The following is a 27,401-nucleotide window of genomic DNA, read 5'->3' on the forward strand; positions in this document are numbered from 1 at the left end:
TACCGAACTTTAACTTAATTTCCTGAATGATTTTTTATTCCTCACATAACCACACACAAACAAAGATTCAAAATTGTGGATACGTGTAAAAAGTTGAATGACATAAAAAAAATCCTTATGGAAATGCAAATATGTAGCAAAGAAACAATTGAGTAGTTGAAGAAATCCCTCAACAAATTGAAGCTGCCAAGTTGAGAAGCTGAAAAATGGAGCAGAGAAGACATGCTTAAGTAGCTAAACCACGTACATACGTATTTACTTAGAAACATATAAGTAAATATAAATTTGTAAGTAAAAACATTTCCATCATCGTGCAATGTCTCAACCATTCCCCACAGGGAAAACAACGCTCAGACAGACCAGCAAAAGCCAGCCAACGAACTCTAGGCAAATGAACTGTAGCGAACGGCGCGCACTCAACTCAACAACCCGATCGACTTCAGGCCAATCGAAACCGTAACATGAAATTGTATATATACGTACACGCATATATGTATATGCACACTGGGCTTGCCTGGCAGTGCACTGGAAGAGGAACTAATGAAGGGCGTTAATCAACTGTCAAATTTCCAACGTTTAATACAAAATTTATGAGCTATGCAAAGAAGGCGAAAACTACACGCAAATGACTCTTGAACTACAAAAAAGGCAATGGAAAAAATGAACTCAACTAAATCTTTTTAGGTGTGCTAAAGAATCAGAAGAAAGAAAAATAAAAAGAAAAATAAAACGCAAGAAAAAACTGAGTAACAAATTGTGCGGCCGTTCGAGTAAAACTTACAAGTCTATTTGAAATTTCGGCTACTTTGGCATTGAGCTGGGATTTGAATTGCTGCCTTTTTTGTTTTGGTTTTGTTTTTTTTTTTTTTTGTATGTGAAAGAAATACGAATTTGGAAATTTTTACTTGTATTTGTTGTGTTGAAATTTTAATGGCCTGCAATAAATACAGATTAAGCGGATTCTAATTTTGAAACAAAGGTTAGGAAATCGGGTGCGCTTTGAAGCAAATAAATATAAATAATAAAACTAAGAAAAAAAAACGAAAAAAAAAGCAGGAAAGAAATAAATAAAAAAGCGGCACTAATAAATATACAAAAACAAAGGCGTGACCACAGCGGGGCATAACTGGAAATATTTACGCGTAGTATATCTCAATACCTGCTTTGGATAGTGCTGAGCAGATATTTGTATGCAAATTCATGTGTGTGTGTATAGGTACATGTATATGTAGGCGCAAACAGATATGAGGTACATTTAAACATTTGGGGATATGGTCTAGTAGGTAAACCACCGAATTCCCAATAGTAAAAAGGATGTAAAGAATCTACTAAGCGTCGATTATTTATTGTGAGTTTAACCGTCCACCGGCTATCTGGTCAAACTGGTCTGAAGACTATGTAAAGTTGGATTTGAAGTAGTGGTTGGATTTAAACTACAAGCGCTGATTATATACATATAAATATAATTGGCACTTACACCTTTTTTCGGTATTCGGGCGAGCTTCTTTTCTTATTTGTGGCGTGCGTCTTGAAGTTGTTCTCCAAATGGAGCGAGGAACCGTAGTTATAAGTTGACTCCGAATGGCAGATATTGTTTGCCTGCCGAGGGGCGAAACACAAACCTTTTTTTTCATTTTTTGGGAATTTTACAAAAACAAAGTCGCATAATACTTCTTGCTCTACCTTGAAAATGTTTAGTAACCTAACATAACATAACATAACATAACATAACATAACATAACATAACATAACATAACATAACATAACATAACATAACATAACATAACATAACATAACATAACATAACATAACATAACATAACATAACATAACATAACATAACATAACATAACATAACATAACATAACATAACATAACATAACATAACATAACATAACATAACATAACATAACATAACATAACATAACATAACATAACATAACATAACATAACATAACATAACATAACATAACATAACATAACATAACATAACATAACATAACATAACATAACATAACATAACATAACATAACATAACATAACATAACATAACATAACATAACATAACATAACATAACATAACATAACATAACATAACATAACATAACATAACATAACATAACATAACATAACATAACATAACATAACATAACATAACATAACATAACATAACATAACATAACATAACATAACATAACATAACATAACATAACATAACATAACATAACATAACATAACATAACATAACATAACATAACATAACATAACATAACATAACATAACATAACATAACATAACATAACATAACATAACATAACATAACATAACATAACGTAACATAACATAACATAACATTTCGTAACATAACGTAATGGGAAACGATCGAAAACCAGGAACCTACCCAAAGGCTATAGATTTGTGCTGGTCCTACTCGTACGGTAGTCACGTAATAGTTGAATGCACCATAGGGTTATCTTTCAGGTACACATACACACATACATAAAAGCATGCATTTTTACCTGCTGATTTATGTAAGTGGCTGTGTGTAGATTTACACACCTTTGATTTGCGTTGCTAAATACACCAAACATGGAACTAGTTCAATGCCACTTTGCTCTGGTTTTACAAAAATTAGTACCTCATATTCATACGCACATACATATACATAAATATATAAGTACATACATATGCATATCTACACAGTGCACATTCACTTAGTCAAAGTTCAAAGAGTTCAAATTAATTTCACATGGTGCGATATTTTTAATTTTTTACGTATTTATTAGCGAACGAATTGGAAAGTAACGCTTTGAAGTACTTCGCAAAGAAAATTAATGGTAGATTTTATTATAGGAAAACTGGCGGTGAACCAATCATGCAAAATTAGCAGTTTTTTAGCTTTAAATCGCAGGCAGGCGAAAGGTTCAAAGCAGTTCAAGCCAAGTTCCTTTCGAAATTAGAATGTTAAAAATAAAATTTAGAATTTTTGTAGCTTAAATATTAAAATATATGAATAAGAATTAGGTGAAAGTGCAACGGTAAATTTGACTGAAATTAAAGAAAAAAAAAAAAAACACATTCAGTAGCAGGGTAGGCCAAGCGGTCGTCGATTAGTATTTTGCCTAAAAAAGGTAATTCAACTTCGAAATATGCGCGAAGAACAACAGTCACTGCATCAGAATCTTTATATAATAAACAAAGTACTTAAAGTGACCCGCTTAAAAAATTCGTTAAAATTAAAAAAATAAATTAATTAATAATTGGCGCGAACACTTCTGTTAAGCGTTTGGCCGAAGTCCTCTTCCCATCTTGATGTTGTTCCACAAATTGAGGTGGCAACCTCTATTAGAAAACAATTGTTCTTGATTTTGGTGCTTCACGGAGATTCGAACCCACGTTCTCTCCGAATTCCGAATTACTATTTCTTGCCTTTGTGAGTTTCTACCAGTTCCTGACTTACTTCGCCTTAGCCTCGTCTAACACCAGAACTAAGACAAAGAAATTGTCTCAGAAAACCTGAAACCTGAAGTATTGTGTTGTTGGCAGCCTACATAAATTAATAATCAAAAAATAACAAAAAAATTCATTTGTACTTTCAAGTCTCATCTACAGAATTTTGTTTCATTTTCGGCCCCTTCCCACAGCGATTTCCGCAACTTGACTCCTCGAACGGCGCACAATAGCCATTGCTTGTGTGTTTTTTGTTATTATTCTACCTCTTAGCTGCCCCCAGTGAGTTAACCCTCAAAGTGCTGTGTGTGTGGCTACAAAACTGCCAACAGCTAGCCGAAAGCATCAGCAACACTAAAAGTGCCCGACTTAACAACAATAAAACGCTCAACAACGGGTCCGAACGCCAACAAATGGCCGGTGGTGCCGGCAGCGTGCGAAGCGAAAATAAGGAAATACGTACGAATGCAAGTGGCACTGGCGCTTGGAAGAAACAACAACAACAACATAAGCATCAGCTCCAAGTATTAATATTTCAATACAAGCCATCAGCGGCAGCAAGTTGCCAACAGCAAGGCAAAAGTTATGCAAGCAACAACAAAAGCAAAGCGTACGGATTTGCCGCTGGTATTGCTGCCAACAGAAGTTGCACGCTTACTAAGTATAAACAAACTGCAGCAGAAGAAGAAGCAGCAATGAGGTGACCAGAATGAGCAGGAAAGTGGATGCGATGTAAATGAAAAAAAAAAAAACAAACAAAGAGTTGGTGGAAAAAATGCGAATCATGAATGAATGCTGCTGTGAGGAGTGAATGAATGGTGCACGGCGCAGGCATAGAGACGTAAATCGGATGACGGGGGCGATGTACGTGGCGAGCTGGAAAGTTACATTATTTCTTGTTATTTTCTTTATTTTCTTAGCGTGCGTTTTTGTGCCATTTTTTGTCTATTTATATTATTTTGAATTGTTTGTTTTTGCTTGCTTTGTCGACGTTCGTTTGGCCAGCACTTAGTGAAATGCATATTTTCAGCTTTCGCTGTTGTTCCGGCTTGTTGTTGTTGTGATATTACCCTCCATATTTATGGTAGCTTTCTGGCGTACGCGGCCAATGCCGGATGTTTATATTTTTATTAGCCACTAGTGCTACTTTGCATTACGCCACCGTCACTCTGCCAGTATGTCACTCAGTGGGCCAGTCAGTCAGCCCTGCCAACCTGCCACTTTCAACTTCTTGGGCGTACAACATGGCTGACCTCATCAGTTCGGCTTTCTTCACTTAAAAGCCGACTTTTATTATCTTTTTCCAACTGCAAAATGTTTTCTGCGCTTCCTTTCCCTTCGAATGCCCGGTTTTCCACTTTTATCCAAATTAACAACAATGTAGTCTTCGGCCCTTATTCTCGCGTAGTAGAATTTTTATTTTTAGTCACTGTCAGCCGGCGCTATTCACTTCCGCCATCACAGCGCGTGTCTGCACTTTGTCGTCTAGAGTGGCCACACAATTTTTTACTCCCGCACTTTCCTCCTTTTGCTCTTGCCTGTGTTCATCCCAACATTGTTGCAGGGTAACTCAGGCAACTGTTGAAAATATTTCGCAAAACAGCGAGAAGCGAAGTGCAGCGAACAGCTGAGAATTTATATTCGCTGGCATAAATAGCCGCGTTGATATCTAGATTATTGAAAATTATTCAAGTGCTCGGCGTCTGCTTGTGGCAAATAGCAAATGGCGAAAGGCGGAAATGAAAGTTGGACAAGTGTGAACGGCGGAGAAGAAATTTTGAATGGCAGAAGTGGAATAAATAAAAGTAGAGTGGGATTGAAAGCGACCGGCGCCTGATTGGCAAAAGTTTAAGTGCTAGAAATATTTTGTAGTGGTTCTGCTGCAAATACTTCAATTATAGCGAACTCTTTGAAAGGTCAATTGAGAAATATAGACTGCTGAAAATTTAAACCAGAAACGCAACATTTACAAGGTTGGAAAAAAAGTTTAAGTATGGAGTAAAATAAATTTTAAACAACTATAAAGGAGCCTATATTTTCAAATAGTTTAAGCATTTCAAATTTTTTTTTTATCACAAAATTATAGTTTTAAATGCGTTTAGAGTAAAACATTATTAAAAAATTTTTAAAATATTTAAAAAATTTCCAAACAAAAAATTATAGTTTCAAATGCATTTAGAATAAAAGTAGCGCATTATTTCAAAAACTATGATTTAAAAAACTCGAAAATTTCTTAAATTAAAATAAATAAAAAAGTACAGTTCCAAAATCATTTAAATATAAAAAGAGCGCAGAATTTCAAAAAATTTTGTTAAAACTTTCGAAAATTTTCAAAATGTTTCCAAAAAACTAGAATAATTATAATTTCAAAAATATTTATAATATCAAATGTAGTTTCAAAAAATATTTTTAAAAAATTTCGAAAAAGTTTAAATACAATAAAAAATGTATAATTCCAAAAAGAAAATATGGTAAAAAGAGAGCATAATTTCAAAAATATTTTACAAAAATTTTCAAAGTATTTGTAAAATAAAAAAAAAAAAAACAGTTATAATTTCAAAAACATTTATAATGTGAAGTGTAGTTTCAAAAAATATTTAAAAAGCTTTGAAAAAATTAAATTTAAAAAAATTATTATTCCAAAAATATTTAGGATGTAAAAAAGAGGGCATAATTTCAAAACATGTTGTTAAAAAATGTCAAAATATTATAATATTTTTTTCAAAAAAAAAATACAATGATTTCAAAAACATTTCTAATTTCCTAATATTGTATATCAAATTTTTTCCAGAAATCAAAAATGAAAAAAAAAAAAAATTTGAGGATTACTGCTGCGCCACTTTGCATCATATTTCTTACGACAGAAGCATGAATTTTCAAACTTTCTGATTTTGAGTTAATTGCTTATCTTAATAAAATGGAAGATTAATAAAGTGTTAATGATTTTATACCAAAATAATTTTTACATCAGGCACCAAATTTCCAATTTTACGAAAGTAATAGTTTTCAAGATACTTAGTTTTTCAACATTTTCATTTTCATACGAGTACATTCATGTTTCTGGCTTAAAGAAGACGATATGTAAACAAATTTTGAAAATTTTTTAAAAATATGGTTTCAGACACTTTCAGCATTTCGTACCTTACTGGACCAAAACTTCAAAGTTGCGCCAAAAATCGTTTTAAAAAAATTTTGGTATTGGAATATGCTAAAATGTAAAAATGTTCAAAATCACAAATTTAAAAAATTCTGAAAATTCAAAAAAAAAAAAAATGTTGATACTATACATACCTACACATACACATATAAATTTTAGTAAAATTGTATGTTTGTTGCCAATTTAAAACTTTCATTTTAGATTTTCTATTATTATTTTTTTTAATCTGCATACTTTTCACAAATTTCTACCACCACTTCTATGTTGTTTGCTTCCACGACCATTTCCTATTAACTACACCTTGCCGCTCCAATCACTTCTTGTTTTTCTCATTTTTTTCCAGCAAACGCGCGTTCTATAAAAGTTAAACATTATCGGCGGTTAGTTACTGGTGTTGCTGTCGCTAATGTTGCAACACCTTTTTTAAGCCGCACAAAGAAAAAGAAAAAACAAACAAACAACAACACAGAAATGAATTAGAACGCGAAAAACTACAAAGTTAAGTAGCAAAAAAAAACTGAATAAAGTACTTGGCAAAGGACCTGCAAGGCAGCACAGACAAGCATACCACCAGGCGCATCTCCTCGCCACTTCGTTCCTTTGCCACAAAATACATTGTTTTGTGCTGTTGTGTAGCACGGCAGGTGTTAAGTAGGCTACCGCACCGCTGCGTAGTGTTCTAGAAATTTATGTGCTATATGCCACATGCAAATGAGACAGTGTTGCACCAACCGCTCATATACTCAAACGAGTCAAGCCAAGTCAACGAGGCGAGAAGGCAAGTATGCGTGTGTGTAGTTGCGTTGCATAGTTTGTAGTTACTGCTGGTGTGCCAGTGCGCTTGTTGCAACATGCAGCAAGCACTAAAAGCTGACATAAATAAACGGTGCTTTAGTTCAAATGGCAGAGGCAAAGCAGAGGGTAAGTGAGGGAGGAAGTTGTAGGAAGAAATTAAAAATGTTTTCATTAAAATCACTGGAATGTGTTTTTTGTGCTTCTAACAAACTCAATCTTACATGTACATGTATATGTATGTGTGTACTTATCAGCAAAGAAGTGTTTGAAATGTGGCAGAAAGTTTGCGCAAATTACAAAATCGAGAATGGCTGGAGAAGTTGTGAGGAAAAAATGTAAATACAATTGGTGCAACATAAGCGCTGAACTAAAGTGCCTGAAGAACTCAAAACAAAAAAAAAAAAAATGTTAAACAAAATTTTACTATGCAATAATTTCAAATTTTTCCTATAATATAAGCGAGCTGAAAAACCACACCACTAGAAAGGCAAGTTGTTGCTCAAAAATTTCTTTCTAGCACAGCGCTAATTTAACAGTTAAGAGCAGCTAAGTGGCATAAACACACGCAAAAGCTGTAAGTTGGCAAAAATTTAACATTTCAGATGTTAACAACTACCAAAACGCAAAAAAAAAAATGGAACAGCATAAGAGCGAGCCAATTACTCATAAGCTACCGTACTTATACGAGTATATGTAACTAAGCGTGTGCTGTTTAAACTTTTGGTTTGAATAGACCTTTAAAAGATTTTTTGATGAGCAAAAATAATTCACAAAAACATTGAGTTGCCTACTCTGTACTCATGAAAAAGGAGAAGAGAGCTAATGAGCGAGTTTACATCAGCACTTAGCATAGGCCGCGCAGAGCTTCCAGGCTGAAAAAAATGCAACTGCTAGAAAGCGGAAGGACCGAAATAAATTTACACAGCCAGTGGCGCTCTAATTTCATGGTACTTGAAATACTTTTTAGATTCTTACTTGCATTATATATTTTTGAAAACCTCGAAAATAGCGGAGGAAGGATGGCATTTATATAAAAAATGTTTAATCATATAAAGTTTTAAAATAAATAACTAATAAACTTCATAAGCAGCTCTACAAAATTGTGTTTATTTTAACCCTCTGTTAGGTATCTGTGTGAAAGAAGCTTTCACTTATTTTTTGCGTAGTTCCTAATTTACTTCAAACTCTACTGCCTTTTCAAATAGAACTCTCGGCGAAAGAAAAAGCTTCCACATTAGCATTGGAAACTGGTACTCAAGTAAAGCTTTAGCGATTTTGGTTAAAATGTCGAATTTGACGAGTCATAGATTTTGAATAAAAAGCTTTCATCGGCGTTCAAAGTTTTATTAAAAAATTGTAAGATTTAAAAGCCATGAATATTGAATAGAAAGCTTTCAAACGGGTGTGAGTGTGTTCATATGCGTTTGAGAGCTTACACTTTGCTTAAATAGACCTTTCAAAGTATTAGTCAAAATTTCTAGGTTCAGGAGCATGTTGTATGTTGAAAAAGGTTTTCATACTGGCATGAAAACTTTCAATTCACTTTAATAGATCTTGTTACATTTTAGTTTAAATGTTGAACTTGAAGTGTTATTGTTATGAATAAGAAGCTATGAGAGCTTTCACTTTCTTCAAGTAGAGTTTTCGCATCTTAGTTCAAATTTTAGCATTGAGGAACTATGTATATGAAATAGAAAGCTTTGGTGCAGGTGTGAGAGCTTTCATTTAGTTTAACTAATTTAACTTAACAAATTTTACATTTGCAAAACTACTGGTAGGAAAACTTTGAATTCACGTACGTAGATCTTTTACGTTTTGAGTTTAATTGGTGAGATTGAAGAGTTATTGTTATGAATAAGAAGCTTTCAAAAAAGTGTGAGAGCTTTTACTTTGCTCAAGTAGAGTTTTCGCATCTTACTTCAAATTTTAGCATTGAAAAACTATGGATATTGAATAGAAAGCTTTGGTGCGGGTCTGTGAGCTTTCGCTTTGCTTTCTGTGGAGCTTTCACAATTTTAGTGTAAAAAGGCAGTATAAATATAGTAGCTCTGGATAGCGCATACAAAATTTTAGTACTTTTATTCTATAAACTTGAGAGACTTTAAAAATTGTGTAATATTTAATGATACTTTTATAAATGAAAAAAAAAAATCTAAATAAATAAAAAATATAATTGCAGAATGAATAAATGACTCATAATTCAATTCGCAGATAAAAGCTACTGAATGTCTTGAAGACAAATAAGCTTTTAGATTGCTCTGTGCACAAATTTTTACGAAAACAAGATTTAAAGAGGTGAATTACAAGCTTTACACATTGAAAAATGAGCTTTCGAAGCCTTAAAATAAATGAAGCTTTGCAAAAATTTTTGCTTAGCTCAAGTTGGACTTAGCTTTAATAGGCTATAATCTGTAGGAGTTTGAGAATTGCGATTGAAGCACAGCCGATTTCAGTAGTCATGAAAAAGTTTTGAGAATTCAAGAATTGTAACAGATTCAAGTGCGTGTTCAATATATAACAGAGTATTCACTATATTTGAAGAAACTATTTTTTTGAGATAAATCGTAAGAATGGTAGTATGAGATATATAGTAGCACAACGGCTAGTAGTCCAAAATTTCTGAGTCTCAATGAAAAACGAGACATGAAAACACAGACCAGGCAAACCTAAAAACCCCTAAACCGTTTTTTTTTTTAATATTTTCAGAAACAAAAGATGCCACTTTTTTCTAGTCATCGCTTGCAATTGCACTGCATGGTAAACCTCTGCTAAGAAATCGTCTGTCAAAAAATTCTCCAAAAAGGCATTTAACTATTTATGGAGCTCTTATTTCATAAAAAAATGCAGATTGCATCACAAGAAAAGAGAAGCCGCAAAACACAAAACATTCAAATCTAAAAAACCCTAAATATTTTTTTTAATATTTCAAGAAAGAAATTCGGTATTTTCTAGCTACCTCTTGCCAGATTGCACTGCAAATTCTTCGAGAGAATTTCTGCAATTAACAAGCTACTTTGCTTCCTTCAGAAAAACTCTCCGTCACTCGAAGGAGGCGTGCAACTATTGATCGAGTTCGTCCCTTATAGAACAATTACGAGGTCCAAAAAAATGTACAGAGTTTCTTACTTTAAACTGAAGTTTGATTTTTATTAAATACCGAATATCCGATTACTGAAGTTTCCACGAATTAAAAAAGGCGAAAAAAATTAAAACTTAGGCTTACTTTTGTTTAGTAAAAAGTGCTTCACTTTCTTTTTAAGTGAGCGATCCAAAAAATTCAGCTAGCACGCTCTAAATACTTCTGCTAACCAAAGCCGCCGCACTGTCGCACTTTATGAATCAATTTAGAAAAATTTTAAAACGCATATTTGATATAATAAAACGAAGCACATTGAAAAAATTCAACTAAAAAGTGCTAAAGAGTAGTGGCTCTAAGTGCATGTGCACCCAGAAATGGCACACATATCGGCATGAATGCTTTTTATTTAAACTCAAAAATCTGTAAGTAAGCTGGCGTCGCTGTTTTCCTCACGCAACTCATGGCAGAAGTATGCTTTTATAGAATTTTAGATTTTTCTCAACAACTGGAATTTACGTTAAATGAATGAACGGCTTTTTATATATTTAGAGTGCAAATATGTATTTAGGCGAGCATTTGCAGATGTGTTGGTATTTACTCTAAGGCTGTGTGCGTGTGTGCGCAATTTCTTTGTTTTTGTTTCTCGCAACGCTTTTGATGGCAACAAACTGCCAACAAGCTGTAAAGCTTTTCACACACACACACTCACATACACGCATACGCATGCATTTATAGTTTTAATGAATACAAGAGCGTGGGTGTGGGTGTGTGGAAATTAGTGAGCACACGCTTGCGTTTCCACGCACACAAAGCCTCACAAACGCTGTCTTACTATATTTATGTACAGGCACACGAGGCAGCTGTACAGACGAGCATCCGCTCACTTGCATGTCAGCTTGAGTTCCATCATAGTTGGCATGAAAAGTTTGCTCAAGTGGTGCTATTGCTTCTGCACGCCTTTGAATGGATATGTAAATGCACATGTAAATCTATCTGTATGTGTGGTTGGACATGGCTGGTATTTGCGTGTCTGGTTGCTGTCGCTTCGCATGCAACAAATTGCAGCAACCGACTGGTGCAAGCAGCTTTAGCAGCAGCCACATTAGAGCCAAGCCCCAAAAACACACTGCTTGCCTCCGCAAAAGCGCATACATACCCACATATCTGTTCGCCCACTCTACGACTATTTGTATTTGTATATGTATCTGTACTTATGTCTGTATGCGGCTCATCAGCTGTAGTGTGCATACAGCCTGTGTGCCTACTTGTCTCGCTCATAATTCAATTGAAATGCTGTCAGGCGCGCTGCGCTATGCTGCTTCAAAACTATCCCGCATCCTACTTCACATATCCTGTCTCTCGCGCGAAAGGTAATCTGCTTGCTGCGTTCACTGGATTGCAAGCGAGTCCTCACACTCGCAGCTCTTCGCACTTCTTCATTCGTCGGCATCGTCCTTTCATACATTCGTACATATGTAGTCACAAATCTACTTGCAGCAACTTACCCAGCAACCATTCATGCTTTTCCGAGCAGCAATTTCAACCTCAAGCACAACCTCATTTTTCCGGCTGCGGTTGCTTTTCCGCTTGTTTCACAAACACAACTACATACAAGGCACTTGTGTACATATGTATGTTTGTGTTACATTTACATGTATATAAGTAGAGAGGGCTACCCACATCAGGCGCAGTCGTTTCTTTACATACCTGAAAAGAAGAGAGAAAGAAATTTCATTTTACGTTTGTGAATGCAAGTAGCAACAACATGTATGTGTATGTGTGTATAAAGTATGTAAGTGGTAAATGGTCGCAAAAGCGCATCGAAAAAACACCACTTTTCTTTTTTTCAAACCCGTCACAGCACTCGCTGGTGCACAGGATTACATATGTACATGGGTATGTGTGTACGTATTTTTTACACTTTTTTTGCCAACAGATTCCTTTACTGTTATTTTATTTTTGTGCTTAACAAGAAATTACAGCGAAAATATAACAACAACTGTATGAGAACTTCTTTTTTCTTTAAATAAGCACAAAAAGCATGTGCAAAAGCTTAAGTACACGTGGTGGGGCATTAAGCTTCTCGCTAAATGTGTGAGTGGAATTTTTTCACGAAATTTAATTAAAACAGAGTTTATATAGAATCGTAAATGTTGTAAAGATGATGAAAAAGTTAATGGATAACGAGAAAACATACCAGAGAGCAACAAATGAAAGCCGCACTTGCAAAATACTCGTCAGCTTTCGTAAAAGTTATAAACACTTTGGCATTTTCTCAGCAAACGCTTACAGGTTTTGGGTACATTTTAAGATTTTAGGTACTTAATAAGTACTTTGTGTAACTTATGCGCAGAAGAAAGAGTTACGTTGGGACACCTCCGCGGCCACTACCCTGCTCTAAGTTGAACTCGTTTCAACTGCCTAGGATCGGTATACTTTTATCTCTGAACGATATTGCTGACAAAAGTTTGAACTCTTTAGGGTTGAAAATGCCTTCGCACTTATAGCGAGCGTCGTCTACTGCGTGGTCACTAAACTAATACCTCCTCTTCTTCTGGGGAGACAACCTTCCCGAGACTACTTTTTGCATTACTTCGGGAAAGCCCAGAACGGCATCCACAGAAGGGACCAATTCTATTCACCCAGGTCTGGGTCCGCCATATTAGTAGCCAGCTTCATGCTTTAGGCTCGTCTTCTTGCAACTGCGTCAAGTGGTACGTCATTTCGAGTTAATGACTCAAGTGTCTGTGGTTGTCATCGGTCCGTCAATTTCGGTCATCCTCCACTGCTCTGCTGCTAATGGTGATGCTGCGCCTGGTGCTGCCACTATCGATTGTTGCCGTTCCGTTGCTGTGGGAGTTCCCGCTGATTGAACACATATCCCTCGTGAGGGTGGTTATTGGATGCTCCAAAACTCTTTCTGGTGCACCTCTTTCTTCTTTAAAGTGGTCACAGCACAAAATTACATACCTTGCACTTTCCACCACGCTGGCACTGTCTAGATAGAAGGCGTGTCTGACAGCTTAAGCCGGTGCAAGTATTCTTGCAAATAGTCATGTCCGCTCAGACATTGGGTAGGGTAACAGTCTACGTCCCCGTGCTTTCTTGTAAGCCACTCATCGATACACGGAATGCGTTTATATGTCGAGCGCCCGTTTTGAGACAGGTCCCAACGCTACTGCAATCGTCTAATTGTCAGCCTCCGTTCAGAGGCTTTTTGATTCAATGTAGGACGAACCCCCTGCCTGGTGTATTTCTGCCATGAAAATATCCTCACAAAAACCATTTCCCCTTCGGAGCCGGCTTAAAACTGTTGGTGCCTTCATTTTTAGAACGGCATCAAGCCGCATGCCACAAATTAGGAGAAGAAGCACGGCAAAACACCTAACGTAAGTGTACGCGTCAATTATTTATTTATTTTATTTTTAAACGTTTGTCTCGCTTGTATTGGTCACGATGCCAGCACATATTTGGTGGTTTCATTTCCTCCCCACAGATCCTACAAGTTCCATTCGAGGAGATTCCCAGTTTAGTAAAATTATGATTCAATCTGCGATGCCCTGCTGGAATCCCTATGGTGATTCTAAGTTTATACTTATTTAATGTCATACAATTTTTAAATCGGTTTAAAGTAAAGCTACATTTAACCCAAATCCCTTAGCGCCAAAAAAAAAAAGCAATCATTGATTTTGATCGCGTGAAGACCAGTAGACTGGGCGTTCCTTGCCTTTCCTCTAGCCCCTTAATAAGAGAGGAGATGTTGCCCTTTCCTGGGCCACAAAATGACGTTAGGCTTACAAATGGGAAGGCCACTCCCTTGAAACTTTTATTATCGGTAACACATCCAAATTTTGGCTAGCTTTGACAATTTTTCTTGTTTCTTTTTCAAATGTTCTTGAAATGTATATCAAAAATTACATAAATCCAGTTTCAAAATTTGTTACGAAATTAGAAAAATTCCATAAACTGAACAGTTCCAAGAGTTTTAATTCGAATTTTTAGAAAGATTTTTGGTATGCAGTTTTAAAGTTTATTAAATTTTAATTTAAGAAAGGCCCGTTTAAAGTTGCTGAAGAATCTTGTTGATTTTTTATATATTTTTTTCCTAGCGGTCACGCACAACCCACCTGACTCCCGATTTTCTTTTTACTACAACAAAAAAGGCAACAAATTGATATTTTTACAGGTATTTTAAAATTGTATTAAACCTTTATATTTATTTTGTTTTAAAATACCCTTTTGCATGCCACTTCACCTATATTTAATGCAAATAAACCTAGTTTATGTACACACAGGACTTCGCCTCAAAAATATAAATAAAAATAAATGTTTTTTTTTTACTGTATTTGCAAATGCAATGAAACATTTCTTTATTTATTACCATTCAGTAGTGCGTATATATATGTGTGCATACATGCAAACATATATGTCAATTACACACTTACGTGCACACACAAACACACTCTAACATAAAAAACAAACACAAAGGCAGTGTGGCATATTAAAGCACAGAAAAAGAGGATTAATAAATAAATAAAGTTGAATAAATAGCGTAGCTTTTAAAAAGCCGCCCACACACATACACAAACACATGAACAAAATGTGCAGGTAGTGATTTTTACACAACACAAACAAAATGAAATTAAATCAACTTTTAAAGCGGCCACATTAAGGCTAAAGCAGAAAAACATACAAACACACATACATACATCCACGCCCCACACATATCCATAAATACTCTGCTGAGTAAATTTAATAACCAACAAAAATTACAATCAACGCAGCCCAGAAAAAGGTCAATTTCGAACACACCTCCTCCAACGTCTCCCTCTGCTCTGCCGCCACACACATACGTAAGCTGCACACACATAAGCTTAGAAGAAAAAAGTGGGTAAATAAATAAGAGCACTCTCGCCAAAATTTAATTAAATTTATTTGGTTCAAGTTCTCCATTTTACTTTTCATTGTATTAGATGCACGAGAATGTGTGACCAGCTGCTCGATGCTGCCCTTACCGATACCACTTTTAATGCTGTTTTTGGTGTTGTTGGTTTTTTGTCTTCTACTAGATTTAGTTATTATTGCTTTAGAACAAGTTGTTGTTCTTGTTGTAGATTTGCCCGAATTTCTTCTCTCAGCCATTTAATTTAATTCAACTACAAATAAGTCCATCCTCGCCCGTCGCGCCACGTCTAGCCCCGCCACATAGTTTTCAGTACCCAAACACTTTAGCTTGCTTTTTGTTTCTTTCTCCATTAAAGTTTTATGTTAATGGTTTTTTACTTTTATTTTTTTCCAAACAATTTTCGAGCACATAACCAACACCCGACCGACTGTATCCTCGTACAATTAAATTTCTCCACACCACCGACGTTCTACGCTCTGTTTCCTAGGGATCCTTGAATTTTTGTGCCGCACTGCTATTTTTCGTTGCCACAAAATTAGATTTGACCTTCGATTGTTTAGAGCGCACGTGGCCAGTGGTTGTGGTTGCTGTTGTTGGTGCTCTAGTTACAACCATTGTTTAGTTTTTCCCAACTACTATTTATTTCTATTTTAGTTTCATTTTCACATTTTTTGTTTAGTTATTTATTGTTTTTTTTTTTAATTGTTTTTTATTGTTCACAGTAATTTGCTGCCTTTGCATATTTTCCTTCTTAATTGCGGTGAAGTTTCTGGTAAAATAAAAATATATGCAAATGTGTGAGAGCGCTTTATGCAGGTCTTCCTTAAAATTTTTGGATGGCTATTTAAAAGTTGCGCTGATTAGATTTTATCTATCTTTCCATGCCACAGTTTTTAGTCCAGGACATAAGTTGCATGCCTTTTGAATATGTACATACAAATGCGCAGACTTACGTATAAAAGCTGAAAGCTCTATATGTCACTTAAATTATAAAGAGGTACGTTAATTCGGTAATTTTTACAAAAACAATAGCTTAAAAATTTTGCCAATGAATGAATGAATCTGAAAAGCTTTTATATTAATGTAAGAAGCTTTTGCGCCTCTTTACACTTTTGAGTTTTAGTTCTTTTGTACCACTAAACCTTTTTCCCCTATTTGCTGCCCGGAAAATACTACAAAATTTTATAATTTAAATAATATAAATAAATCGTTAAATACCAAAAGTCTCTTCATAAGCTCGTGACAAAGTAAAAGCGTTTAGTTTAATCACTTTAAAAAAGCCTTAGTTAGAGAAAACTTTTTTTAAATAGAAGAAGCTTTCATTATAAATCATTCAACGTAACATTTTACGTATGTCTTTACGTTAAAGTGAAAGTTTTCAGCCGAAAAAGTCTAATAAATGCTAGATCTATTAAACTAAAAGAAGAATTGATATAAAACCATTAAAGGTTCAACTTTACTTAAGCCAAAACGATTAGAAGAAAGATTTAAATCCAAAAAGTCTCAGATGAGCTTAAATAAGAAATTACTGGTAGAATAATTTAAAATAAATAGGTGAATAGTCAACGTTTACTCCTCCCGTTAAAGTGAAAGCTTTCTACGCAAAAAGTATAATGAAAGCTTGAGTTGACAAGGTTCGATGTGATAAACTAGAAGAAGAGGATCCATATTAAACCATCAGATGGTTAAATTTTACTTGTGCCAAAGCGACTAGGAAAAAGCTTACAACCCAAAAAGTCTCACAAAAGCTCATAAAAGAAATAAGTGGCAGAAGAGTTCAAAATAAATAGATGGGTTGTGGGCCAGTCAAGAAGAAGAAGAAGAAAGCTTGATTAGCAGCTTTCGAGTTTAGTTTTACAGAGCCAATTTAGACGATGACTTTTCACCCTGAGTTTTTTGCACATTCTCTTCTAAAATAGGCTTCGAAAATCTTCATGCATTTAGACGATGACTTTTTGTAGCAGATTTCCTTGCGTGTTTTTGACGTTTAAGTGGATAATTTTCTTTGGTCATTCGCTCATTTAGCACGGGCCTAAGGTGCACTTGAATATGAAAGTTTGAACACAATGAGAGGGAAAAGTAAAAAAACCCATCGATTTCTGGCCGTGCGTGCATGCCTACTCCATTTACTTCTCTACACTTTTTCCCACAGCTCGACATGCATGACTTTTCACCCAGGGTGAAAAGTCATCCCGCAAATTGGCTTAAAGTCTAAGTGATATCCTTGAACTTGAATCAAGATGGTATAGTTTTAAGATCCCATTGTCGGGCATCGAATCGGCACAAAAAATTTTACCATATTTATTTAAATACGAAGAAAAGCGAAGAAGTTATTTTATGAGTTTAGTACAAGAATAGCAACTTTCAACTCTCCATCGTTCGGTTGAAAACTCTACATGACCTTTTGACGTGATAACGTCTTATAATTCGATTTAACAGGCTGCACGCACGAAAAAATGTGTCGTTACCTTGCTCATTACTGTTCATATGTAGTTACCTTGCTCATATGTAGTTACCTTGCTCATATGTAGTTACCTTGCTCATATTAGTGTTACCTTGCTCATATGTAGTTACCTTGCTCATATGTAGTTACCTTGCTCATATGTAGTTACCTTGCTCATATGTAGTTACCTTGCTCATATTAGTGTTACCTTGCTCATATGTAGTTACCTTGCTCATATTAGTGTTACCTTGCTCATATGTAGTTACCTTGCTCATTGCATTGAATGAACTGCAAGCGAAAGAGCGGAAGGAACGACAAAGCAAACAAAGCAAACGAACGGCAACGTTCGACATCTTGCTCTCCCCTACTTAAGTGAGCGTATATATGTATGTATGTATATGCGCATATGTACATATATAAATTCACGTATTTGTATTGGCATATGCCTTCTTATTGATTATTATTATTTTGATTTACTTGAAGAATTTCAAATAAAACCAAGTTTGTTAATAATACCTGTTGTTTTAATGTTATTATTATTATTTTTTTATTATATCTGAAGGAAAAAATGTATGGTAATATTTACCATATCTACACTAATATTATAAAGAGGAAAACTTTGTTTGTTTGGTTGTAATGAATAGGCTCAAAAACTACTGGACCGATTTTAAAAATTCTTTCACCATTCGAAAGCTACATCACGAGTAACATGGATTATATTTTATTTTGGAAATAGGGCTCGAGATATAGGTCAAAACGTGGACCCGGGTAACCTTCGGATGTGTATGTACAATATGGGTATCAAATGGAAGCTGTTGGTGAATGCTTTAGTTCAGAGTATTTCCATCCGCTCCGTGACTAGGGTCTCGAGATAGAGACCAAAACGTGGACCCTAGAATGTGTTTGTACAATATGGGTATCAAATGAAAGCTGTTGATAAGTGCTTTAATACGGAGTAATACCTATTGATGACTAGGGTCTCGAAATATATGCCAAAACGTGGACCCGCCGTGTCTTTGAACCGAATTAAACCAAACTTACACACATTGTTAAGTAGGTATTGAAGATGATTTCCGTATAGTTTGAATACCTATTGGTAGATAGGGTCTCGAGATATAGGTCAAAACGTTGACCCGGGTAACCTTCGGATGTGTATGTACAATATGGGTATCAAATGGAAGCTGTTGGTGAATGCTTTAGTTCAGAGTATTTCCATCCGCTCCGTGACTAGGGTCTCGAGATAGAGACCAAAACGTGGACCCTAGAATGTGTTTGTACAATATGGATATCAAATGAAAGCTGTTGATAAGTGCTTTAATACGGGGTAATTTTCATACCTATTGATGACTAGGGTCTCGAAATATATGCCAAAACGTGGACCCGCCGTGTCTTTGAACCGAATTAAACCAAACTTACACACATTGTTAAGTAGGTATTGAAGATGATTTCCGTATAGTTTGAATACCTATTGGTAGATAGGGTCTCGAGATATAGGTCAAAACGTGGACCCGGGTAACCTTCGGACGTGTATGTACAATATGGGTATCAAATGAAAGCTGTTGGTGAATGCTTTATGATATGCTATGTTGTGTAATGTTATGTTATGTTATGTTATGTTATGTTGTGTTGTGTAATGTTATGTTATGTTATGTTATGTTATGTTATGTTATGTTATGTTATGTTATGTTATGTTATGTTATGTTATGTTATGTTATGTTATGTTATGTTATGTTATGTTATGTTATGTTATGTTATGTTATGTTATGTTATGTTATGTTATGTTATGTTATGTTATGTTATGTTATGTTATGTTATGTTATGTTATGTTATGTTATGTTATGTTATGTTATGTTATGTTATGTTATGTTATGTTATGTTATGTTATGTTATGTTATGTTATGTTATGTTATGTTATGTTATGTTATGTTATGTTAAAGTATATTATGTTATGTTAATGTTAACTCATTCTCTATATCCATACAAAATATCTATCAAACAAATAAAATTAAAATTTTCTTTTGAAAAATGCAACCATTCAATTAGTATTTTCTTATGACGTTATCACGTTAGGTAAACTATCGTCAGTAAACCGACTTTACAGACAACCTCTTTTTGAAGTGAAGGTGGATCTTATGGAATGTAAATAATATTTTTTTTAATTCCTTAAGGAACTATAAGATTATAAGAGAACTAACTTTAAAAAATGTAGAACAAATTTCATTTTATTAATTATTGGTTAATATTTGAATGTTTTATGGAGCAGATTTGGTCCTTTCATAATAAAAGATGCAGCATACATATTGAAGCTTTAGTGGTAGCAACACATTTTTTTTCATTGGTGTGCTTATAATGACGGGTGCAGTTTACTCTAGGCTTTAGGTGCAAGGCTTTAACGGTAGCTGGTCATTGGGTTATTTTATGGAGCAAATGTGGTACTGTTGAAGAAGAGCTTCTATATTGGCAAGTGTAGCTCTCAAGTGAAAGATTTTACGGTTAAATTTGCAGCAAAGGAATGTTTAATGGAGCAACATCTACCGTTATTAGTAGCAGCTTTCACATCAAAACTTGTATGGAAATTGTTGAACCATATCAGCTTTTATTAAGTAAAAAAAACCCTTTTAGATAAATAGCTAGCGTGCTTAGTAGACTTTAACAACAAAAATGGATTCTAAAAGAATCTTATTTTGGTTACTAAATAAAAGCACAATTCTTGAGCTACAAATGCGAAAGGCCTTATTAAGCCATTGCCAAACGCTCAATAATGACCAATTGCCTTCGTCAACAGTGGCAACCGCAACGATTTCTAAGAAATTCCTACACGCAAAAATGCTGCAAAATTAATGAACTTTGGTGAGCATTTGACGGCTATGCTCAACTGCTCAACTATGCACAGACAATGGCCAGTTATTGAAATGAAAAGGAGGGGAAAAAAGCACGAATCACTAATTGCAATGAACAAACCTGACTGAAAATGCGCCAGGGACCAAAGGGTTAATACAACAACAGCAACGCAAGAAAATAATAAATGGAAACAAGCGGCTAACAAAAAAAAAAAACGAATTAAATGCTATTCAATTATTTTACAATTCTATTACACAAAAGAATTGCAGCGGTAAAGAAATATAAAAATAAATAGTTGCATGTGGCAACCGCAAAGAAGCAGAGAGTTTGGTGCAGCAAAAACAAAAAAAGCAGCAAAGCGAACTACTGTAAGTAAGTGAAATAGATAAACGAAAAAAATCAAACAACAAATTGCGCGCCAGTACTTTTCGAAAGCGCAGCAACGGCTGCAACAATCGATGGCTATTGAAAAGCAAGCGCGCAGAGCATTGAACCAACAGCATTGAGCATTCAGCATTGAGAATTGAGAATTGAATGTTTTGCCGCTACTACGCGACATGTATACACCGGAGAATTTATGTTGCCACAAATGTACGATTGCACAAGAACATGTGTCACCACGCAGACGATGCGAACGCGCGGACGTGCAGACGTGATATTGACATGACCACAAATCGCGAGCGCAGGGCAACCACATCATGAAAACCAATGTGCACGCTTTGAGATTCAAACCACAAAACAGTGGACACTCCAACGGACGGACCACGGCTGAAATCACAAGCAACAAATAACTGCTGCCGATTACTGCTGCTGCTGTCTTTGTACATGAACAATAATCACTCACGACAATGCGCCACAGCAGCAGCAACAGCAGTAGCAGCAGCAGCAGCATCAATATCAGCTACAGGGGAGCAATAGCAACAGCAACAACAATAAACAATGGTGCGTGATGTGTGCGCTGTAGGAAATAAATAAATTATTGACATTAATGTCGGGTAACGCGCGAACACCTAAAGAGCTAAAGGACAACTTTGGCGAAGTACAGGAAGCGCAGCGTTGTGAGGACAAGCCACGTTGAAATGCCATAAAAATCAAAATGTCCGAGCTAATAATTGATTTCTGTAGCATACATAGATGGACAGTTAAACGAGTGGGGAATATATGAGCCGGGCAACAGCTGCGGCGGTGCGGAAAGTGCGCGTTGAATAACCAAACGTAACCAAAAAACGACATTTATGGCAAGACAACTGGACAATTGGACAACTGGCGAACTGTACAAGGAGCGCAGCCAACCCGGCGGGCACAGTAAAGAACTAAAGTGGCGAAGATGCAGCACAAAAAAAGCTAGTGGCATAAACATATGTGAAACAGCTGGAGATGGCGGTCAACAGTGATGAAAGGAAGAAGAAGAGAGAGGCAGAGCGGGAGAGAATGAGGCATGCGAACAGTAACAGGACAGATACTCATGTCATATCACTTGTGAACATGAAAGTAAACAAAAAACTATTGTAATTGCAAACGAGTTAAGCGCGCCAAGCCAACAAAAAACAAATAGAATAAAATAAAATAAAAGGAAAGCAAAGCAAAGCAAAGCTTAAGTCGCGAAAAAGAATGAAAATGCATACGGGGATAACAAAAGCACGAGAGGTAAGTACGTAAGTGGTGTGATGTAGTAGCAGCTGAAGTGGACAATATGTAAGACTGTCAGCAGATCAAAGGATACACTGCACCCAAGCGGAGCGTTGATGTAAAAAAAACATGAATAGCTGAGCGCGTACATAAAGGATAGGCAGAGGCTGCAAGAGCACAAGTTAAAAGAATGCGAGGAGAGAGCAGAAGCGCTGTAAGGAAGGCTGGCAGCTTGAAGGAGCTAAGTAAGTGTGGCTGTAGCATGCTGATAGCTGTAATGGAATTCTGGCAGTTGGAATAGACAATGGCTGGCGAAAGAGAAGCCCAACGCTGGAGCGGCAGAAACAAGAAATAAAAAGGAGAGAAAACGGAGCGCAAAAACACTTCAAATTCCCATGTTCAATGTCAATTTTCTATCACACGCCGTTGCTGATGACAGGCTTGCGGCAGCAGCTGAGGCGATTTCTAGCAAAAAGAAGCGCAGCAGCTACGAATACATACATACATACATACATACAGATATGTATGTAGTGCATAAGTAGACGTTGTGCGCGTTGATTGTTGGGCCATTGAACGAGTACTTGTCATGCGGATGTGATTATGATTGTCGATAATGACGTTTTGGAAATCGATGATCATAAATTGAGTGGCTGACAGATAGGCTGCTGAAAGCAGCAGTTGCTCGAATGCATAGCAATGAGAATGTGGAGAAGGTGAAGGTGAAGCGAATGATTATTTGAAAAGCTGTAGTGGCAAGGAAGTGCAGTAAGAGCAGTGAGAAGCAGCGCGGCAAATAGAGTTAAGGAGATTAAATAGTTCGATGATGGCAAGAATAAGGCAGACGTAGACGTGCAAGACTCGAAAGGTTAAGGACTCGTCGTTAGCTTGGAAAGCTAACAATTTGAATGTAGAAATTAAAGGAAGAAAAAAATACTTTCAATATGGGTGATTTTTAAGGATGATAGATTGATTACCCGCTTTGGCCAGTAGCTATGTTGAAAAATGAAATTGAGCGAATAAGTCACCGACGAGGGTGATAGAATTACAACGTTTGCTCTATAAATATGGTGGAAAAGAAAGTTGTGAGGGGAGCTTCGGCTACCACGTCACCGGAGACTTGGCAGTAAAATGCTGCCCACTGATTGTTCCCACATCGACTGCGTTTCCAGAGCTAGTTCCTCATTTAGTTCCGTATTTAGAGAGGAAACTGATGAGTATATGTCTGATGTGCTCAATCTCGGCAAGTGAATACCTGCATTAGAGAGCTCATCAGCTCTCCGCAATTCCTTCTATTCCTCTATGGCCTGGTATCCAGCAAATAGATACCTTCTTATTTCCACAGAGTTAATTCATTTTGGATTGGCATTGTTGAACACATTCTGAGTTAGTCCAGAAGCCATAATTGCTTTTATATCCGCTTGGCCATCCATGAAAATGCTTGTTTTGGTGCATTTTCTATTTGATGACACTCGCAGACTTTCAGGGAGACATTATTTAGATTTAATTTCATTATTTATAAGCCTGCTGCGAATTCATCGTATGTAGAGTTTCCCATTGAGAGTAATTTAGAAAAATCGAAGTGCTTCGAGAGCTTTCGATCTCTTCAGAGGAAATGATTTCTGGTTTTGCCTTAATTCTTAGAACTTGTTTTTAACAAATTTTATCATACTATTATATTTATAGATATAAAAGAGACTTATGCACATCGAAAATAAAGTATATTGTTTCCTTGTGCTATTCTTAAGTATCTTAAATTTCGGCCAGGTACTCAACGTTACACAAATGCACTCAAACTTTGCTGAAAACCTCTTCAAAATGGTATTAAAAATATCAGTCAAGAAAGGAGTAGTGCCCATAGCAGATTTCCAACAATCACATCAGTTCCTTACAAAATCTTCAACACAAAAACAATGCAACAAATAAAATATATCGTGGAATAGCTTAAGAAGGACGTGGCAATTCTATTGTAAACCACAAGGCGTAGGCCCTGCCATGACTGCTGCCACGCTGCTTATGATCTCACTGCTGTCAGGCATCATTTATGTGAGAAGCTGTCAGAGAAATTGTACAAACGAGGCAAAGGCAAAGCGAAAAAATAAAAATAATTGGAAGAATTAAATGAAAAAATAGCAGCCTTATAATACTAAAACCCCAAAGGCACTCGAGCCATAGTCAAGACTCAAATAGCGAATAGGCAAGGCTCACAATCAGCGCGTGTGTGTGTGTATCGGTGTGCGCTGGCAGAGTTCGAACAATAAACTGCAAACGGATCAACGAGCAATCACTTAAGAAAATCATCTGATAAAAATCTTTTGCTGAAAAGGAAACTAATATTTATTTTCTTGCTTCCTCAATACAAAAAAAAAAAAAAACAGCAACATCAACAACAAATGTCCATGTATTATGTACATCTACAGCAAGCAGTTGAAGGAATTACACATTGCACTGGTGGAGAGGGCGCAAGCTTCACTATTGAATTGAGCCAACCAAGAGAAGCGAAGCACTTAAATGCGATGGCGGCAAGTGATTGCAACATATGGACTTTTTATTATTTGCGGCTTTTGCTGGACTTTCCAAATGGCAAAAGTAATAGAAGAGTAGGACGGACGGCACAGCTCGCTGCATTTGAAGCATTGACGATTGAGGCATGCCAGCCACTCGGCATTAGGCAGCAGATAGCATGCAAGTATTTGTGGCATATATGGCTACAACTTTTTGGCGCATAACTATGTGTGCACACACTCGCATGTACCACGTACAAGTAGGATGGATGTACTCATTCCTCATGGTCATTATCAGTTGGACATTTATGGATGTGCTGGAACAGAAGAATAGTAGATATATGGACAATGAAGCAAAGCATGAATAGTTGCACTGCTGCTGCTGCTGCGGCTGAGGGTTGAAGTGCGGACAGAAAGACAAGCATAAAGACTGGGGACTGAAAGGCAAAGCATCAGCAAGAAGCTGATATAGCTGGGATAGTTGACGCGAGTTTGTGGCGAGGCAATGCAAGCGCAAGTAGGCGCATATTGTGGCATTGTGGGCATGTAAGAACGCAAGTACGGAAAAGGCCAAGACAAAAAAAAAAACAAAAACAACAATAACATATAAATGCCACATGCTGCATATTGCATGTATATTTGCTGCACATGCCATAGGCCAAATGGGAGTTGCACACAGCAGAAGTAGCGACGAAGAGAGGGCAAAAGAGCGCAGTTGCTGGCATACAAAGCTGGCAAATAAACGTATTAGGCATTGATCGGACAGTTTTTAAGTTATTTGAACGCTTTGTACCTGCATGTGTGTATATGTGTATATATGGATGTATATAGAAAGCAACCGCCGGAGCTGAACCTCGGCTAGCGAGCAGATTGCCGCAATTGTGGCTGGCAATTGCTGATGGCTAGCGAAGATGTGCTACACAGCTTATTTCTTTTATACTTCATTATTATTTTTGTTGGTACAGTTTGATGACTCTGACTGCTGTTGTGTTGCGAACATTCGACTCCAATGCGTTTTTTTCCGCGCTTGCCATGCACTGCCAATACAAAGGTCATCAACGGAAACTGATTATGCCGAGTTGTGCTAAAAACTGCTGACAACAAAGTTTGAATAACTGCAGCGAAAACAACAACAACAACAAATCGCATTGATACATAGTAGTAGAAGGATTGTGGAAAATTGATTGACCAAGAAAGTGCTTAATGGCCCAGGGAAAATGGCGAAATATTGGCAGAAACACATGCGCTGCAGTGAGTGTATTTTGTTGGCGGAGTGATGTTAGAGAGGTTGTATGGGGGAGAGTGTAGTGGGTAGCTAACAGTTGGCACTTGGCACTTGGCAGTTGAGGTTGTAGACCTCTAGCTGAAAAAGACATGGCATTTAGCGGAAATAAATTATGAATTGCTGTGAAATTAAATTCTTTGCATGTGGTGTGAGCTGTTGAAGAAGGCGCAAAGAGGTGTTGAAAATTTGCTAAGAAAGCGGCTTGTGGGTTGCGGGAAAAAATTTCAAAATCGATTCGGTATATAACGGCGAAAATTTGTTGAAAATTGTTGAAAATTTCTCGGAAATTATTTTAAATTTTTTTGCTGAAAATGGTGGGGAACAGTTTTTTGGTAATATTTGTAAACATTTTTGGAAAATTTTTTTTTGGTAAATTTTTAAAAGTTTTGGGGAACATTTTCGCGGTAATACCTATTTGTGAAAAATTTTGAGAAAATTATTTTGGTAATTTTTTTTTAAGTTTATAGGGAATTTTTTTTGGTAATTTTTGTAAAAATTTTTGGGACAGTTTTCTTTGGTAATTTTTGTAAACATTTTTGGAAAATTTTTTTTTGGTAATTTTTGTTAAAAATTTTCTTTTTGTCATTTTTCGAAAAAAAGATTTTTTTTTTGTTCAAAATTTTGATAAGAATTATAGCTTAGACTATCCTCAGTAATTCCTGCAAGTTCTATAACGAGACCCCCATAACTTCGAGTTATATTTACGAAAGTGCTGGAAATCAGTGAAAAATACTACTTTAGCGAAGCGCCCTCGTATATTTACGTCCGTCTGCAAATCGATCAAATCGTAGTGCTAACTCAGTGCTATTTGCCTCATTCAAGCAAGGCAGCAAATCGAATCCTCAATGATTCCAACGGTGGTCATAGGCTGACCCCATGGGTTGTGTCCTGTAATAATACCGACCATCAACCGAACGCCTTTTCTACGAGGGCTAAATATGGTTTACCCTTTGGCTGATAAGACCGAAAAAAGAAAAATCTGAATTGAAAATGTTTTTTCGATCGAACAAAATGGTATATGTACATACAATCGGGGTTAAAAATTTATAAAAGGATGCAATTCTACTTCCTCATCAAATTGAGGTTTTTTTGTAAACTTAAGTAAGTAAACTGCAAGTCAGAAAAGTACGAATGTTACCGAATCAACGAATTTGGTTAGAACTCCCAGCCAAGCCCCTTTCAGCTTCTAAGCTTCACAAAGTTCTACCTATTCCCCATTAGACCTGTGCAGAGGAAGATAAGAACAAATATTACTCTCCAATTAAATCGCCGAAACACAAAATGTTATAAATTGTGCTGAGAACTGTCAAAAATGA

Source organism: Anastrepha obliqua, chromosome 3 (assembly GCF_027943255.1).
Source record: "Anastrepha obliqua isolate idAnaObli1 chromosome 3, idAnaObli1_1.0, whole genome shotgun sequence".
Taxonomy (NCBI): Eukaryota; Metazoa; Arthropoda; class Insecta; order Diptera; family Tephritidae; genus Anastrepha; species Anastrepha obliqua.